General features: G+C 31.9%; 1 protein-coding gene and 1 long non-coding RNA gene across 3 annotated transcripts in view; one reads left to right on the forward strand and one right to left on the reverse strand.

The window, feature by feature from the left end:
- LOC127731015 (polypeptide N-acetylgalactosaminyltransferase 5-like) overlaps positions 1 to 21164 on the forward strand; it is a 114403-nt gene that overhangs the window by 40664 nt on the left and 52575 nt on the right. For both annotated transcript variants that reach the window (XM_052239742.1, XM_052239743.1), the window contains one exon: positions 13102 to 13241. The gene's annotated coding sequence lies outside the window, so the exon portion shown is untranslated. The remainder of the gene's footprint in view (positions 1 to 13101; positions 13242 to 21164) is intronic.
- Positions 39 to 13086, reverse strand: LOC127731018 (uncharacterized). Its single transcript, XR_007995415.1, has 3 exons — positions 12901 to 13086; positions 12089 to 12217; positions 39 to 1452 (listed from the first exon to the last, which is right to left on the reverse strand). It is a non-coding gene; the product is annotated as an uncharacterized LOC127731018 (long non-coding RNA).

Genomic DNA, 21164 nt, shown 5'->3' on the forward strand with positions numbered 1-21164 from the left:
AATATATTGTTATACACTTAATTTAATTTTCTAAAAACTTTAACATTTTTACTTTTATTAAGTTTAATATGGATTTTTCAAACATTGAAATGGTACAAATTGCATAAAAATGAAATAATTTCCAATAGATAAAAATATGTTTGAACAAAAGGAGATGTGAGGTATGCATGAATGACACATAAATCCAAGGACACAAAAAAAAAAAAAAAATTCTAATGGTAACTATATACAGACTTCTACAATAAACAAGGTATTGGCTTTTTTATTGTCCTCAAGACAGGAATGATGTAATATTCAGTATATATACATATTTATATATATTATCATTTATGTTGATAATTAAAATATCTTTTAGAAATATAAGTAAAGTCTGCCTGATTGAAAATAGGATTAGAAATAGTACAATGTTATCTAAAATCAAAGGTAAAAATCAGTGGCAAAACATAGCTGAAAGGGTTACATATCAACTTAGGGAAAACATTATAACGTTTTCAACTTGCACTTATCACATGAAAGGTTTAAACAAGGTTATAGAGGACACCAGACATACAATTTCAGTGGGTACAAAGTTCCAGTTCTGTTGTACAACATTTTTATGCCCCACCTACGATAGTAGAGGGTAATTATGTTTTTCGGTCTGTGCGTCTGTTCGTTCTTTACTCCGTCCATTCCTGTGTCTGTCCCGCTTCAGGTTCAAGTTTTTAGTCAAGGTAATTTTTTATGAAGTTGAAGTCCAATCAACTTGAAACTTAGTACACATGCTCCCAATGATATGATCTTTCTAATTTTAAAGCCAAATTAGAGTATTGACCCCAATTTCAGGGTCCACTGAACATAGAAAATGATAGTGCGAGTGGGGCATCTGTGTACTATGGACACATTCTTGTTATTTTCTTACTTCACATAACATGAAATATATTCTTGTTATGCAGTGACAGTTTTAAAAGATATTTTTAAATATAATTTACAATAGACTATTTTCATATTACTGATTCCTCATTTGACACATTTGACTCCTGAGTATATAATTTTTCGACAGTGGTAGGAAATTCAGGGCTAAACCGATGACGCGAGAACAATAGAAAAGTCACTCTACCTATGAAAAAGTCGAGAACAGTTAAACAATGCCGGTGAAGATACTTACTAAAAGCTATATCTGAACAACAATCATACATTTTAAAGAAATTATTTGTTAAACTGTGTTATTAGAAATATACATGCACATGCATTAGAAGCTTGTGAAACTGAAATTAGAAAAATGTTAATCTTTGCTGCATACTTATAAGAAAAATTGGAAAAAATAATGTACATACAAAATCTAAAGATCTTTCAGGTCACCAATTTTTTGAGTGTTCCACATAGTCTTTAGCATGTTACAATTTCCCAAAATATACCTATTATTTTTCATATCTAAGTTTTCAAGGACACCCGGTCTGCTCTTGTCACATGAACCTGCAATATATTAATACTGTATTTTCGTGAATAGAACAATTTAAAAGTTGTGTCTGTGCAGGTTCAAAATTTTAAAAGAAATATTTTTACAAAGTAGGTTATCCATTAAAGATTTTACTATTTTTGTACAATTTTAAGAAAATGTCTTGATTTCTGTACATGTATTTGCAGTCTTCTAGATCTATTCACATTCAATGTTTACATTGTGTTAAGGTCCGTTTGAACTTGCTTAGTGACTTAAAGACCAAACAGCCTATTGTTGATGCGCATCAACTAACGCAACTTGGTAGTGACATAAAAGCTCTATGACGTTGTTTCTAGCCATGAAAAAAACGTCAAATTATAACGTCCTATTTCGCGTTTTTCACGGATTCCAACATAGTGTACGCTTAAAACTACGTCTTCCAAGAAAAGTGGAATTAAGCGTCGCACTGATACCTAGTGGAAATTAAACACAAATGGACACAAAAGATACTACACTATCTGTAACCTCCGTTCTAATAAAAATAATAATAAAAATATAAATTTTGAACTCGGCTTTTTGCATTTGCGCCGATCTGCATTTCACTTTTTTTCCTTCACTTGCGCCGATTTTGTCTTTCATTTGCGCCGATTGTGTACAGGTAAATTATAGGTGAAAATTATTTTTTTATTTATCATATAAACCTCTTCCGTTAGCCAGTTGTACATATGTTATGAATTGTCAATTATAACATGTATATAACTGTTGTCCCCTGCTCACAAAGGGGAGGTGGGAGTAGAATTTCGAGCAAGATAGGTCAATTTAAAAGATATTTGTGCACTCTGTTTACATCCACTAAAATCACGGAGTAAAATTCTATTTACAGCATTTCAAAGCACCACAATAAAATCCATAAAAATGTAATACTAGTACAAATGAATTATTATCTTGCCGAGAATTTATATGCCACACATCTGATATATTCCTTTCTTGTCATTTTATCTTTTCTATACTTGTTGTACTTGCCAATAACGAAGTCCATCTTTTCTTTCTCGTTTCAAAACGAAGTTCTCGAACAATATGACTAAAATTATCTTTAACATAAGGGAACACTATTTATATCCATATATTACCATGCAATATACATTCTAGGTTTACTACATGTACATGTATTTACTCGTATAGCAAATAAAGTATCGGGGCTAGTGATAAAAACATAAAATAGGCGCTAATGAAAGAATCAAATCGGCGCAAATTAAAGATCGAAATTTTTTTTAAATCGGCGCAAATCTTTTACGCCCGTGTAACTTTACACTGGTAAATTTATATGACTTACGCTTAGAGTTTTAACTTAATATATGTGATTTTCAAAACTGAGTTTTCAGAAGGTTAGGCCGATAAACAATACTTTCTAGAAGTTTCGATATACTGGCAACGTATGCATGTTGAGATTAACTTACTTCTTTAAGATTCTCGTAAAATAATGGTGATCTTGCAATGAAGTTAAATTTTATCTATACTGCTTAATTGACAAAATCTTATAGTAAAAATAAAAATGATAAAGGTTCATTGTCTTTTGTCATTTGTTTCATTTCAAATTGTCTCAAGGGGAAATGATAAAGATTTCGCCTGATCTCACAGAAGCTTAAGGCAAAAAATATAAGAAATAAATATATACTCAGTGAATGTGAATTAAAATAAAAATTTACGGTTTTAAAAACTAAACTTGTTGTAAATTTAGCTTATGACAAAAAACAATTGCTTAAAGAATAAAATCCAACATAAAATTTCTCACTTTCAAAAAGCTACAATGACTGGAAAGATTGAAAACAAATTTCGATTTTCAATGCCGGCAATCTATACATACAACCTTGTCGTTGTTTTAATTTCCAAAATGAGCTATTTAGATTCATAATATTTCATCCTGTTTTGAGAAATACTTTATAGTTTTCAACGGAAAATTATTTCTTAGATTATAAACCAATTTTTGAATCAAAAATTTATTTGTATTTTATATTTATTGTCTCGTTTATTCAAAACACGTGAGGTAGTAATAACGGGGATCGTATTTTATGATAGGTTAAATGGATGTAAAACGTTTTAGAATCAAAAACTTTAATTCATATATTATACCTATAATTTTAATTTTCTTATATTTTAAATATTCAGAAATAATGAATCCACAAACTAGATGGAATAATTTGTATACGCTTGTCTTAGTCGGGACACATAATGGTATAAAAAAGTCTGTCCGTGCTAATATCTGTCAGTCTGTCAACAGTAGCTAAAGAGTGCGCTAGGGCGAAGTTCTGAAATTGACGTGACAAAAAAAAACCACAAATCTAGTCTAATATAGTCAAATAGTCTGTAAGTAAGCCAGTGTCATCTTTCATTTCTCTTTTTATTTCCAATGATTTTGCTAATGAGAGGGAGAGGACAAAAATAGATCTAGACTTTCCTTTCTAAAGCGTCGTAAAAGGTTATTTCGAACAATTTTTCATTCCGACGGATGATTTGTCTGAAGGTTAATTTTGTGCGGCAACAACATCATGAGATCTGATACTGATACATACATATGATCTCTTGTATTACCGGATAATAAAGTAGGTGAATATAGTTGTTATTCTTGATTCTTGAAAATTTAAATGTGGGTTTCAAACGTCCAATTTGCAATTTTTTTCAAACAGTACGCCGGCAATGAAAACTTGTACTATGACGTAAGATTCAATGTTCTGAAGAAAGACAACTCTTTTCTTCAAAACGAACGAGAAAAAAACATGAAAATTCATCATAACTTTTTTGAAAGGTCGTTGACATATACATTTTTTTGCTTTATTTTGAAGAGTACACATGGCACTTTCCTTCTTGAAATTTTTATGCAAAAATCACTGGTAGATATTTTTTAATACTTGAAACGTTTTTCATTCTTGCGTTTTATTTTTGGCGGGAATGAAATAAATCATATTTTTAAAGATCAAAACAATAAGAGTCTTAAACTCTTGAACTTGTATTTGATAGACACAAATCTACTGCTTAACGTGAAACAAGAATTATGCTTGTAGGTTTGATATAATGGGATTTTTTGATAGTTTAAATAACAAGCAAATATCATGTTAATATTCGGGAAAACACGAAACTGAGGTTGCTATAGTGACAAAACTAAGTCGGTGAACCCCAATTTTTTTTATCATATTTTGTTCCTCAAATCATGAAATACCTTCACACAAAATTTTAAGGAAAAATCACTGGTAGAACTGAATAGGCTGTTTGGTCTTTAATTTCAAAAGTGTTAATAATCTGTGGAATTTTTTCTCTGAACTTCTCTGATCAAGCTGCATACATGTACAGATATTTGGCATGTTCCAGAGAGGTGTACATCCAGTAGAAATTTAAGTTGGTATTCCAGAAATTTATTCGCATGGCAAGATTTAACCCAATTTAACACAAAGCTCCTATAGCCTACTGTACTCATCATTGCTATTTAAGGAGGAAAATGATTACATTACATGGAAATTTTGTTTTTATTTCAATCAATTTTTATTGTTACTGTTGACCAGAACAATTTGTTGTGAATTTATAATTAATAGTGTCCTTTCAAAAGCAGAACAACATTAAAAAAATGAAGTTTGCAGTGTTTACAGGGGCGGTAATAATTTGTCGCTAGATTTCCCACTGCATTCTTGTACTTGTCAAGTAAGAACAAGTAAAAGAAGTAAAATCGAGCTTACAATTGGTGCAATTTGGGAAAAAATTAACTGTTTTATGTTTTCTTTTCACAACAAAATCATCATAAAATAGTAAACTTTTTCCCCTAATTAAATCGATTGTATACTTGATTATAACCTATTCATTAAACAAAAACTTAAACAATTTTTATTATGTTGTTGAGTTGCTGTATCACCCATAGATGCTTCTTCAGTGATTGATAGAATCTGTCAGAGATATCTCTTCTTGAGCATTTTTTTTTTCTATTAAAAAGCAAATGAAAACATGATGGTGTGTGTGTGCAACAAAATAGAAGACAAAATAGGATAGGTCTATGAAAAGGATCAAATAAAACTTTAGAAATTAATGATTGTAATGTCAGCTGTCACCAAAGGATGAAAGAAATCTCGTTCGATCAGTTAATAAGGAAAACAATGATGATATAAATTCTGTTGATTTATTGAGCTCTACAGTAACAGCTGTTACCTTATTGGATATACTTAGGATTCACTATTTTTTTTTAAACTTTGTAATGAACACAGTAATGTTACATATAATACCGCTCTAGGATTAGGGCTTTATTGCAATGACCTAGTTCCTCCAACAGATATTTTTGTCACACTATTCATAGGACTTCATATTTGGTCAGCAGCTTGAAAGTGATGATTTGCAATGTTTGAGCACTTTTGGGACCTGTATGACACCTTTTCAATTCTTTGAGTTTTTATACGCCCATTTACAGGACATTTGATGGTATACCCTTGTCCTTCTGTCCATCCGTCTGTCTGTCTGTCTGTCCGTTGTCAATATGTCGGACAATAACTTAAAAACGCTTTAACCAACATTCATGAAACTTTGGTGAATTATTTATATCTATTGATGTAAGCTCCCTTTCGATTTTATAAATTTTAGATTTTACGTTTCCTAGTTATGGGATTTTATTCATAAAAAAGGGGTGATTTTCCAGTTTTCTGACAATAACAATAAAAATGCTTGGACCAGTTTTCACTTTGGTGACTGGTTTATATCTATTAAAATAAGCTCCATTTTGTTTTTTATAAATTTCTGATATAACATTGAGGAGTAATGGAACTTTATTTGTTGAAAAAGCTACAGGCGTATCATGCGTTCATGACGCAGCTCTTTATTCAATATGTTGAAAAAAACTCAATTTTTTTTCCACACATTTTTCAGTGATACTGACCAGAATGACTTCATATCTGGTCTGCATCTTCACAGAGATGAATTGTTATGTATTAGTGCTTTAATGTTCTCCAGGACATATACTTTTGGTTTTTTGATACTTTGAAATAAAAATTGTGGTATAATTAACAGGCAACGCATTCAACTGCTTGTTTAGATTGAATGGTTGCTCTACTTGAATATGAATTTGTGTTTTCTTCATGTACTTTGGTCCTTTTCATTCCTTTTTATACGACCGCAAAAAATTTTTTGGGATCGTATAATGGTATGATGTCGTCGTCTGCGTCGTTGTCCGAAGACACATTGGTTTCCGGACAATAACTTAAGTTTAAGTGAATGGATCTCTATGAAATATTTTAAGAAGGTTCAATACCATAAAAGGAAGGTTGGGATTGATTTTGGGGATGATGGTCCCAACAGTTTAGGAATTAGGGGCCCAAAAGGGGCCAAAAACAAGCATTTTTCTAGTTTCAGGATAATAACTTGTGTATAAGTATTTTGATTGCTCTGAAATTGTACCACAATGTTTAATACCACAAGTAGAAGGTTGGGATTCATTTTAGGGGTTATGGGGCCAACAGTGTGGGAATTAAGGGCCAAAAAGGGGCCAAAAACAAGCATTTTTCTAGTTTTCACACAATAATTTGTGTGTAAGTGTATGTATCTCTCTGACATTGTAACACAAGGTTCCATATAACAAAGGGAAGGCTGGGATTGAGTTTGGGGTTAATTGGCCCAAACATGTAGGAATAAGGGGCCAAAAACAAGCATTTTTCTAGTTTCCAGACAATAACTTGTGTTTAAGTGTATGGATCTCTCTGAAATTGTACTACAAGGTTCCATACTACAAAGGAAAGGCTGGGATTGAGTTTTGGGGTTATTGCTCCAAGGGGGGGTTCTAAAAAGTTGGAGGGATTTTTTTTCCAATTTTTTTAAGGGATTCATATTTTTTAAAAATTTTTCAAATTTCCAATTTATGAAAAGTTTCAAGAAGAAATCTTCAATTGCACAGTATTGCGCAATAGATTTGTAAGATCTTTGACCACATATATTTTGTGTCAGAAACCTATATTATGTCAAAAATTTGATCACAATCCAAATTAGGACAGTATCAAGCTTGAATATTGTGTCCAAATTTGCCCCAACTGTTCAGGGTTAGACCTCTGCGGTCGTATTAGGCTGCGCTCAGAAAAGCATTTTATTTAAAGAATGGATCTGTTACTATGCATGATAGGTCAACAAAAATTTGGAATATAGGTTAGTTACGAGTAGTATATAAAGGATTTACATATGTCTTCCCTTTTGCATATTTTAAACATGTTTAAACTATCATATGGCCTTGACCTTATTTTCATGCATCTTTAATTGTTATTTTTATAAGGTGAGTTTATCAGTGATCAAGTATAAAATATTGGTTAGGTCTGTATACCTCAGTTATGAACTGTTAACATTTGGATAATTTTGGTTGAGGTTTTGTATGATTTTAGTGATATATCTCTTTTGACTTCTATCTTCACCTTCCTTCAAGTTAATTTGGTAAAATCGGATCACCATGCCCTATCTGTTATGCTTCAGTGATTTTGGTTAGGTTTTGGATTAAAGTATATTTATACCTAAATGTTTGATTTTGTATCAATGATTTTTCACTGCTGCTATCATCATAAATGTTACAAAACAACCTTTTATAACAATTTATCAGAAATCCCAAAAGTTACATCAATAACCTTTCTCTGTAACAATTCTTTTATGTATGAGAAAAAATAATAACCTAACATTTGGGTCACCAAGACTTACATTTTAGGTCTGAGCAACTTATTTATATGTCAAATTTGGGTCACCAAGACTAACATTTTAGGTCTGACCAACTTGTTTATATATCACATTTGGGTCACCAAGACTTACATTTTAGGACTGAGCGACTTGTTGGTATATCACATTCTGTTACTTCTGAAACATCACTCAGACAAAACATATACAATTTAACACATAATTTAGAGCTGACTTTGTTAAACATGTAAATTGGCGTTTATGAAATTTTGTAGTTATGAAAAGCATGGCAAAATCTGTTTTTTTTCGACTAATATTTATTAAAAACAGCCAATTATATGACTTATTATAGCTTTTTGCTAAAAATAACAAAATTTGTTGACATACTTTATTAAAGAGGTGTTACCAATGTGCAATCATAAAGGGATTTATTCAATGTAATGTGTTCAGGTTTACGTTTTCAACATGCATGACCTGTAACGTTGCTATGTTCATGATGTCATAGTAAAGTACTTTTAATTTAAAATCTAAAAGACAATAATGACAGAACATTCAATATGATAATTATTAACACATAGCTGAGAGGGTGATAGTGCAGATTGTTACCCCTTGAAAAAACATTGTCAACCTTGGCTTCACCTTGGTTGACAATGTTTTCTCAGGATAACAGTCTGCTCTATCACCTTCTCTGCTATGTGTTATATATATATTGAAAATCTTTGACAACTGGCAATAAAGTAAGATTACTTAATGTTCCTCATTTAAGAATATTACAAGCAGAAAATGAAAAGTCTCGTTACATTCTTTTCTTCCAACACATTGTTTCTAATTTTTCATTATATCTTAATAACCTGTTAGAAACCAATGTCACCTGTTATTATAAATAGAAAATTAATGTAAGATAGAACCAGATAACCCCCACATTGCATCTTTCTCATTTAAATAACATATTTCTTTTGGTTTTTGTCAAGGCTGTGACTTCTGTCCCAGAAAGCTCGACATAGGGATAGTGATCTGGTGGCGGCGGCCACAGTGGTGTTAACAAACTTCTTAAAAGCTTAATATTTCAGAAAGTAGAAGACCTGTTTTATAAAATATTTTGTATATAGATGCCTTATGTTATGAAGTTTCAGTCTGTCTTATGTCCATTGTCCTTGACTTCATTTTCATGGTTCAGTGACTACTTGATAAAATAGTTAAGATATTTAGTATTCTTAATTTCTCTCTTATTATGAGTAATAGGATTCCTATATTTGGTATGTGTATACCTTGCGAGGTCCTCATGCCTGTCAGACAGTTTTTACTTGACCTCGACCTCATATCATGGATCAGTGAACAAGGCTAAGTTTTCGTGGTTAAGTCCATATCTCAGATACTATAAGCAATAGGTCTACTATATTTGGTGTATGGAATGATTGTCAGGTGTACATTTCCAACTGGCAGGTGTCATCTGACCTTGACCTCATTTTCATGGTTCAGTGGTTAAAGGTAAGTTTTTGTGTTTTGGTCTGCTTTTCTAATACTGTATGCAATAGGTCAACTGTATTTGGTGTATGAAAATATTTTACGATGTACATTTCAGTCTGGGATGTTTTATTTGACCTTGACCTCATTTTAAGGTTCATTGCTCAATGTTAAGTTTTTGTTTTTCGGTCTGTTTTTCTAATACTATAAGCAATAGGTCAACTATATTTGATGTATGGAATGATTGTAAGGTGTATATGCCTGTCTGGCAATTATCATCTGACCTTGACCTCATTTTCATGGTTCATTGGTCAATCTTAAGTTTTCCTGGTTAAGTTTGTTTCTTAGACTACTATATGCAATAAGGCGACTATATTTAAAGCATTTTATGATTTTAAGGTGTACATGTCTGTCTGGCAGGGTTCATCTGACCTTGACCTCATTTTCATGGTTCATTGATCAACGTTAAGTTTTCTTGGTTAAGTTTGTTTCTTAGGTACTATGTGCAATAGGTCAACAATATTTAAAGCATATTTGGTGTATGGAATGATTGTAAGGTGAACATGTATTTCCAGTTTGGTTTATCTGACCGTGATCTCATTTTCTTGGATCATGTAAAGTTTATGTGATAGTTGTAGTAAAGCTTTATATTTAGGACTATCAACATAAAATCAATGGTCAGTAAAGAAGGCGAGACATTTCAGGTTGTGCACTCTTGTCTACATTTAGAATTATAACTGATAACCAACTGACTTGTCTGTTTTTTGATTGAACATATAATAGGAAAGAAAGGATATGGGTATCCATCCATCACACAAAATCATTACATGCACAGCAAAAGAAAAGCAATCCTGAATTTTTTGTTTCCCTTCTCTAACTTAAGTTTGCATGAACCAAATGTTATGAAACTTATACACAATGATTATTGTCACAAATGCAGATCAAGTTCAACTTTTGATGGCGTCACTTTTACCGTTCTTGAGTTATGTTCCTTTATAATGTTATATGCAAGCGGGGGCATCATCCTAAAAACATGGTGTACTTGTATAGCATTCACCTTTTTTATAAGCTTGATTCTGTCCCATAATACTGTTGTTAATAAATGAACTTAAATCTAGACGTTTCTTTGATGTCAAATCTTATACATGGACATTCAAATTTCATAATATTGAACAGTTCTGTGAAATTGCATAGATAAAATGCAGATAATTTTACATGGAAATTCAATAATGGTATATTGTCATCTGAAATCTCTTGTCTCCCAGAATTCAGTGCAGAAAATGTACAGCTTTCTGTGACATGTAGCACAGGATGATTTGTTATCCTACTGACAATACTGTGGATAAAAAGATTGTGGAAACCTTGTCAATTTGTCTTCCATATCAGACTGGAGACAAATTCTATTTTCTTTTGGTTGAGAAATTGCTTTGACTTGGGTTAATTATCCCTTATTATTTAGCTGTCTACTATGAGTTTTCCCTAATGAAGGAAAATATATGGTTTCCAAATCAGTGATGAAGATAATACAACTGTATGGTATTCCAGGCTAATGTTGCCAAAGGACTGAATATTGATAACAAATTAACTACTACAGATATTACTTTATTTGGTATATACCTTTAGTTGCTGCAAAAAGAGAAATTATCATATCGCTTTTGATGATCACAATGAAATTCTGAAGCAGAGAGTTTTATTTCTGTTTTATGATCATTAGTTGGAGTATTTCTTGGTGGTTATGGAGCAGTTAATTTGATCATTGTAATAAATGCCAGATTTGATATTTTTTATTCATCATTTTAATTAGACAGTAAGGAAGAGTATTTAAGTGACTTGATTGTATAGACTTCACTATAATACTTTCTCACAACGCTGTGGGAAAAATTCTATTAACAATTAAAATCTTTCCAGAATGGGAGTTCATCAGTGATTTATCTAGTAGAATATCTAAAATAAGCGCTGTTCCATTCTGACATTAAGATAACTTATTATACCATAAACCTCTGTTTTAACCTTATGTAGAATATTTCATTGAACATATTGGAAACTAAGAATTAATTTTCCTGGAGTGTGACCAGGAAATGGGATTCTTTTTTCCAGCAATTATAGCACTGTCTATTTGAGTTAAAGTCATGTCAGGATCATTTGTCATAAGTATTGGTCAGTCTAGGAAAGGCAATTATTTACCATTGGTTACAGTCTACAAAGCTATAATTAGTTTATAGTCAAGGCTATGGACAAACATTTAATGACAAGAACATTTTCATTCCTTGCAAAATGAACCTGTAGTACTACTCCACATCAGATTATGTGTGTCTATATTTGACCAAGGATTTATATATTTGACAGTATAGGAATATTGGCTTTTTCTTTTCTATGATTTTTTCATCACATTCTTAAGTTGGATTTTGTGATGCACCTGAATACTTCAAAAGATAGAAACAGATTATTATAGTTTTGTAAATGAATTTTTTATTAAAACAGTGATATCCACCCAAGACTACAAAACCACCACTACATTCTAATTGGCGGACCTACCTGATTTTTGGTGGTCAGGACCAACAGTTTTTGAGAAGATTGTCCTTGCCACCTTTCTCAAATTCCAAAGACCAACAATTATGCTTTTATGGTATTTCTTTATCAGTCTGATAGAACAAAAGGTCAAATCTGTATAAAAAGATCATAAAGAAAAACAATTTACATTAAGCTTTTTTTCAAATGATAATAAAAAACTTCTTTTTTTAATATAAATAGTTAAAAACTATCCTACAACATTTAAAACTGATATAGTATATAGTATTAGCTTTTCTTCTTATTATAACTATTTGTTTTGTCAGTTCTCACATCTTGTAATATTTAAAGGTTAAGTCCTACAAGCTTCTAATGAATAGTTTATATATGTTTAAATGTTACTGTTTATCTATACTTGGTGTATTTCCTTATGCATACTTCTGCTTTATTAGGTTCTTCCATAAGATTTATATGTCTTCCTGAAGCTTATCACAGATTAAATGGAAAATATGCTTGGATTAATTGGAGGCTTATTTTGTGCCATATGGGTTATTTTGTAGGGAAGATAATTTATAATATAGAAAATGCATTCAGACATAATATATTAATATTTATGTAAAGAAATGCTATATAGAGAAAAATGAAAATATACAAATCTTATAAATATATAATCTCTGTCATTTTGTACATGGAAGCCTACTGATATGACAAGTGAACTTAAAGAGATATGTGGCCTAAGGTCTGATGTGTCAATGTTAATACCAATATTACAACTAAAGGTGTAAAATATAATAAAACGTGTACAAAGAAACAATCAACATAATAAAAATAACCATTACTTTTGTCGTTGTTGAATTATAGGACCTGATCATTTTCTTCCTGAGGTATGTGTCCACGATACTGTACATGTACAAATGTATCTACTATGCATACCATTGACACGTACAACAAATTATGCCAGTAATTAAATACATACCTGAAAAGTTAATCAAATTAAACTTAATGTCATGTGAAAATGAATTGATATTTTTGTTTTACAGTGAAAGATATGACACAGTTTTGACGTGATGTCACGGACTTAACCTGATTTTGTAGTAAATTTATAGTGTTGAATTTACAAACAGTTACAATAGAATAGGACTTAATTGTGCAGAAATCCAGATTCTTCTCTTGTCATCAGGTAGGTGTATTATTACAAAGTTTATATCCATCTAAATAAAACTTTGACAAACCATTAAAAGTTTTGTATTTGTTTTTGAGTCAGATATGCCTTGCTTAGATTTATACAGACCATTTATAGAGAGTGTAAGATCTAATGTCTGGTACAATAGAAAAATAAGACTTTACTTATGTGGTTTTGATGCAGATATTTTACATTTATAGGTTTGCAGGGCTGTGGTTACAACAAAGGGAACATATCAGTGCCAGACACAAATAATGATGCCCAAAAACCTCAGCAACATCTAGGTGCCTAAAAATCTCTTTGCCACTGCATTTAATCTCATTTTGTAGAATGTAAAGGAAACTTGTCTCTTTATAAATCAGCAAAAATGGAAATTTGAATATCTTCTTAAATAATTTTTTGTTGTCAAAATTCTTTTTCTTTAAAATGTGCAATCAATCTCTTGTATCACTCTTAGAAGTTCTATTGGTGTTTACAAAAATCACAAAAACATGCTAGTAGACTAATTAAAGGATTACAGGGGCGGATTCAGGCAGGGCGTGGGGGCCGTGCACCTCCCCCCCCTCTCCCAAATTTGCAAAGCATGGGTTGTCCTCAGCTTAATAAAGAATATTTCGATAATTTTACCTCAAAAAAATTTTTGCCTTGCTCCACTTGGCTAAAATTTAAGTATGCGCCCCCTAACCTAAAATCCTGGATCCGCCCCTGGATTATATAATTGGTTTATATCAGACAAATTCCCTTTATTTTCAATATTCACACTCTTTTTGAATATTACATGTATGGAAGGTAGGATTCTCTGTGAACTATGTCTTAGTTTATATATATATCCCTGAGAAATCAATGGTCTACAAGTTCATGTACAAACTATTCACACTATTAAAGTGCAGGTGTTATATTCACCCTTAAGAAAAAGACAGGAAACCAATTTCTTCTTTCTTGACAATCAATATTTGGACTTTTAGAATTTGAATAAATGTAAACAATTAGTATATTCTATCATCCTGAGTTCAATACTGGGAGGAAAAGGGGGGTAACAATGTTTCTATCACAAGATCTACCTTTCCTATGGTTGTATCGGTAGTTTTGTGTGTTTTTTTCTTGCCTTGACAGAGTCAAAAAGCGAGACTTAGGCATTCTGTTTCTGACAGTGTCGGCGGCGTCAACAATGTATTAGTTTGTGATTAGGTCAGCTTATGTGAAACCACTAGTGGTAGGTCAGTGATAATTGGTAAGCAGTTGTATTAGCATTAGCACATCTCATTTCCGAAATTATTCAACCCTGCCCCCTCAGTCATGGTCTATTGACTTTGAAAATTTTGCTAACATTACATGTATTAGTTCGTGATTAGGTCAGTTTAAGGGAAACCACTAGTGGTAAGTCAATGATATTTGGTATGTAGATTTCATTTCCATAGAAATTATTTTATTTAACTTTATTTCCGTAAGCAAATACATACATAACATTCCAATTATTTCTTTTATAATATTTGAACAGTGCATCAGCTTGACCAAGGTTAGACAAGGGGATATTTAATTGATAACTTTTCTTTTATAGAATTAATAAATGTTAATTACATGATGAAAGCGCTACTATTCTATTGCTTATGACTTTAAAATTATTTAATTAAACAATTTGATTGAACAATCAGTCTTACATATTATTTTAATCTTTCAATAGACTTAAAAGAAGATTAAATATATGGTTTAATTTTCTCTATTTTAGTTTTTTTTACAGTGAACTAGATTTTTAAATTTTTTGTTTTTACCTTTTATTTTCACTTAAAAAAAATAAAATTGGAGGGATGAAAAGGGGATGCGTATTATACACAATGGTGTACTATACACGGCTAAATACGGTAGATCAGTTTAAGGGGAACCGCTAATGTTAAGTCAATGATATTTGGTATGCAATGTTATTAGCATTTGCAAGTCTATTTTCCATGGGGATTATATGGCCCCACCCCCTCAGCATGGTTCAACAACTTTGAAACTTTTAATAGAAAAAAAAAGGATATGGGGTATCGATCCATGACACAAAATTAGTACATGCACAACAAAAAATACACACAAAAAGCAAAGGAACAGCGCTTTAATTGGTGTTCTTCATCTTAAAGTCACAGTGAGGCCTTCAACAAGGAGCAAAAACACTCTCACCTAATTGCAAATTTAAGATGGCCCCTAGCACAGGTTTACAAATTCAAGTTTGTGTTTAGGTTATTGTAAAGGGAACCAATTTTCATAAGTCAATTGTATTTGGTATGCAGTTTTATAATCATTGGCATTGCCCATTTCCATTGGGTTATTTGGTCCTGCACCATAAGTCATGTTGACCTTGAATGTTTTGCATAGTTTACATGTTTGAATATTGCCATTTAGATTCAATAAAATTGAGAATGGAAATGGGGAATGTGTCAAAGAGACAACAACCCGACCACAGAACAGACAACAGCAGAAGGCCACCAACAGGTCTTCAATGCAGCGAGAAATTCCCGCACCCGGAGTCGTCCTTCAGCTGGCCCCTAAACAAATATATATACTAGTTCAGTGATAATGAACGCCATACTAAACTCCAAATTGTACACAAGAAACTAAAATTAAAAATAATACAAGACTAACAAAGGCTAGAGGCATTACACTATCAAATTATAAAAAGGTGAGACATATCTCTGTGTCAACAGTTTATTTATTCTTTGTCCACTTGTATGTTTCTGAGTTCTGTGTGGCATCCATTTCCCTGAACTACCAGTAGTATACATTATTGTTCAGGGGCCAGCTGAAGCTCGGTGGCCTTAGGCTATTTTCTGCTCTTTGGTCAGGTTGTTGTCTCTTTGACACATTCCCTGTTTCTATTCTCTGTCCTATGTATAGTATTCAGTGAGACCTGTGTAAAGTGAACCTGATTGAACTAAAAATTCTGTTTAGATTAGACAGGTGATTGCTTTACACTGATTAATTTGATATATAAAATACATTATAAAACATACAGAGATATGATATGATTGCCATTGACTATGGGACAACTATCTTCCAGAGTCCAAATAACGTGGATGTAAACAACTTTAGGTTGTAGTTCAACAATGAGCAAAACCTATACCTTATAGTCAGTTATATACTGTTACAGTATGCTATACTACAAGATTTCAGTTTTTATAGAGGTATGTTTTAGCAAACATTAGTTTGCTAATTTATGGTTAAAATGAAGAAATGTGTAATATTTTACTTTCTGTATTGAAAGTCGGTTGAGATTTATTCTTGGCATTGCATACGCTTGTGTCTACCTTTACTTTTTGTCGAGCCTTCGACTTTAGTAGAAAAAGCGGGACATAGCGATCCTACATTCCGTCGGCGTCGTCGTAGTCGGCTGCGTCCACAATTATTCACTCTGTGGTTAAAGTTTTTGAAATTTTAATAACTTTCTTAAACTATCCTGGATTTCTACCAAACTTAGACAGAAGCTTGCTTATGATCAAATGCTAGTATCTAGAAGGAAATTTTGTTTTCTTCCAGTTAACTTTACATTCAGTCTGCAGTTAAAGTTTTTAAACATTTATTAGATTCATAAACTATCCTGGATTTTTACCAAACTTGGACAGAAGCTTCTTACAATCAAAAGCTAGTATCAAGAGGAATATTTTTATTGATTTACTTCCTCATTTTTGTTGAGCCTGCGATTAACAGAAAAAGTAGGCGAGACACTGGGTTCAGCGGAACCCTTACGAATTTTTATAAAGTTACTACATGAAATCTACTCCAAAGCTCTAAAGCTGCTGATTTAAGAATGAAGGGCAGCATGATTTGATATCAGCAGGTTAAGTACTTGAGTACTTGATTAATGAATATATAGGGTTGATAATAAAATTATTAATCTCTGATATCCCTGTAGAATCCCTGTATGATGTTAATTTCACAATGGTTGATATTTGAAATTGATGCTGTTATAATTGTGTCCTCTTTCAGCTTTATGTTATGGAGAACCAATAATTACACTGCTTTTGTGCTGTGATAATCTGTTATAACATGGAATTCATTTCATTGATACTTGAATGGAATTATAGTTACATCGTAACTGTATTGACTTGATTTTTTTACAATGTTTCTTTTTTAATGACTTCAAAAAATGATAACTGATGATATATGTTTGATTTATGGCATTGTCAGCACTACAATTTCCTTATTCCGGACAATTATTTATCAAATTTCATAAAACATCAATTTACAACTGTGCTGATGTTCTTGTCTTTTGTGTAAATTACTAACTGTGATTGATATCGGCAAATAGAGTTGAGGATCAAGTTCGCCAATAGTGACATGTCGCTGAATTCATCATTGCAGAAACACTTTAAGCTTCAAATTAGTTGAGATTGTGATTGAGTTATAGATGTAGTTCATCAGAAGAGAACAAGTTCCCAGTAATCTGTCTTGATTAAAACTTCTGAGAATTGTCATAAATAAATCTCCACCAATGATTTTGTCACAGAATGGGGACATTTTATATACTTGAAACTTGAAGCTGAATGCTGAATATTTGAAAAGAGTATATTTGGGATTGAAACGAATAATATTGGTAGCTCAATATACTCCTCTGTTTTAGCTCATTAGTTCATTGCTGAAATACAATTATTATCATGTATTCTCAGAAGCAGTCAAGATCACAGTCTCATAAGAGGCATTAACATCTTAAATCAGATCTGAGATTTCAATGACAGTCCTTCTTTTGAATTTTGATAGTGCTATCAAGATAAAATGTGGTATACATGTACACTGGATTATTTGTGAAGGGCAAACCACTTTCTAGTTATAAGGAAATAAGTAAACCACAAAATGCACATGGGTCTAGGGTCAAGGTTAAAGTAAATACATGATTAGCTCTGTTTCTCAGATACTATAAGCAGTAGGTCAACTGTATTTAGAGGACAGAATGATTGTAAGGTGTACATGATTTTCTGATCAGATTCATTTGACCTTGACATCATTTTCATTATTCATTGACCAACATTAAGTTTATGTAGTTCTGTTTCTGAGATATTATAAACAATAAGTCAACTATATTTAATGTATGGAATAATTGTAAGATGCACATGTCCGTCTGGCAATGTTAATCTGACCTCAGTCTCACTTTCATGGTTCATTGGTCAACATTTCAGGTTTCATGCTAGGTCTGTTTCTCAGATACTAAAAGCAACAAGTCAACTGTATTTGGTGTATGGAATGATTGTGAGGTGTACATGTCGGTCTTGCAGGGTTCATGTGACCTTGGCCTCATTTTCATGAATCCTTGATAATGCTCAGTTTATGTATTACCTGCAGTGTAACCTTTCTCATTGTTGAAGGCCATACAGTGGTTTATAATTGCTTACATCCACTTCATTAGATCTCTAGTGGATAGTTGTCTCATTGTTGAGACATTTTAGCATGTTCATGCTTATAACTAATGTTGTGACCCTTAGATGGCAAACTTCAGCTTTCATAAAGTGGGTGTGTTCCTTCAGCAAATATGCGTTTCATCATATAAGTTCTCTAATCTGTTAATCTACATCTACATTAAACCATGAAAACAAATAAACAGAATGATGAAATAGTCTGTTTTACCTGATCACAGAAATGTACAATCAATGTATTTTACATGTTAGATTTCCAGGAAAAATCAATTTTAAATGGGAAAACCTTGTCAGCTAGAATCGGGGGAAATTATATGTTTAGAATGACAAAATGTTAACTATGTAGAAATTATATGTTTAGAATGAAAAAATGCTAATGGTAATAGTAACGTTAGCTGGTGGAGGGAGCTGGTTAAGATGTTATTTACTTTTTATTGTTTTTATTTTGCTAAATAAGGAGAGTTTGTATTGTTTTTAATGGTAGAATGGCTACTTTTGAAATTCAGGTTACCTCACATCTTCCTTTATTTATACCTATATAGGATAGTGGCTTTTGTTATATATCCATATGATAGTGGCTTTTGTTATATATCCATAGGATAGTGGCTTTTGTAATATATCCATAAGGTAGTGGCTCCTGGTTTATCATGATGACTGACTAGACTTAATTAAAGATGCTCTTCATCCTATTGTAAAAATTGGTGTAAACAGGAGAAATCTGACAAAAAGTCACTTGATTCCTATTTGAATAAATGTCTGAATATTGTTGATATTGGCATATCACATTTCGAAAATAATTTAGAAATAAATAAAAGAGTAAGTAATACGCCCATTTCTAGGAATAAAAAACAAAATTCAAGTACTCACGAAGTGTTTGTGTTCGTACTGGCGGATAAAGCAGCCAACAATGACGTTAATACTACACGGAAGTCCTTAAGAATGAATTTATACATTCAACAACATTCAAGACTGTACCCTCTACAGAGAGTCAAATAGTAAATAATCATGTCACTACTAAGGCTCAGCTTATGGCCTCCTCTGAACATTTGATGGTCCCCACTATGTATTGGTTACCTAAATTCCACAAAAACCTGTAAAATATTGTTTCATCTCGGCCTCTAGTAAGTGTTCTACTACTAATCTGTCAGAGCTTTTAACAAGTTCCTTAAATACTATCAAAGAACTTATTAACTTTGTAATAAAACATATGAAAATAGTGGAATTAACTGTTTTTGGGAGTGTAAAAATGCTGTGGATGTTTTAGATAAATTACCTGGTTTTGATGGTCCTTTTGATTCGGTTGACAATTTTGACTTTTCCCCTCTTTATACTACACTTCCACACAATCTTTTCAAACAAAAGTTTTCCTATTTAACTATATGTTCGTTTGATAAATCTGATTGCAAATTTATTTTCTGCAACTCATATAAAGCCTTTTTCTCTAATGAGAAAGGTAAAAATGTTAGATATACTTACTAGAGGTGTGATGATATGATTAAAGCTGTAAATTTTCTCCTAGACAACATTTATGTACAATTCAATAATAAAGTTTATCGACAGATTGTAGATATTCCTATGTGCACCAATTGTGCCCCCTTTGATAACAGACTTGTCCCTGCACAGTTTATATCCAAACTCAGTAAAGACCCATCTAAATTGGATTTAATTGATAAATTCAACAACACTTACCGTTATCTTGATGACATTTTTTCGTTAAATAATCGAGAATTTTCTAAATATACTGCCGAAATTTACCCAAAGGAACTTACTTTCAATAAATCAAATATTAACAGCAATAATTGTCCTTTTCTAGATTTAGATATTTCAGTTTTAAACGAGAAACCCTACACTGAAATTTACAACAAAAGGGACGATTTTTCTTTCCCAATTGTTAATTTTCCTTTTTTGGACGGTGATGTTTCTTTGGCACTGTCTTACGGTGTTTATATATATCACAAGTCGTTTGCTATACCCTTGTCTGTATTGACATTTTGAATTTCAATGAGCGTAATCTATGTATTACTGGCAAATTATTAAGTCAGGGATTTCGTTACCACAAATTACTTAAAACCTTTACTAAATTCTTCTATAGATACAAAGATTTGGTTTGCAAGTTAGGTTGTACCTGTGGAAAACTTATTACAAACTGAATAGCACATCCTAATTTTTACAGGAATATTATTTACTGAGCCCGGAGATTTAGATACGATCCAGGGTTAACTTATCAATCCTTCAAATAAACTTATTCTAAAAGGTTACCAATTCAACACTGTAATTAGATCTTTGAATATTGTTTTTATTGGTGTAAATATTGATTTTGTTATCAGTAAATTTAAACCATACCAAATATTATTGTTATGCACATATGCACATTCACAGTACTACAGTCTGTGGATACCTATATTTTGGCATTGCACAAGGTCATGTTTTTCTCTGACTGTTAATGACGTCTTTTGCTAAATCCATTGGATGTTGGATGTGTAGTTATTGATATTTTAGTCTTAGATACATGATTACTAGCTGTCAGTATTAAACTGTG

Source organism: Mytilus californianus, unplaced genomic scaffold, assembly GCF_021869535.1.
Source record: "Mytilus californianus isolate M0D057914Y unplaced genomic scaffold, xbMytCali1.0.p SCAF_2, whole genome shotgun sequence".
NCBI lineage: Eukaryota > Metazoa > Mollusca > Bivalvia > Mytilida > Mytilidae > Mytilus > Mytilus californianus.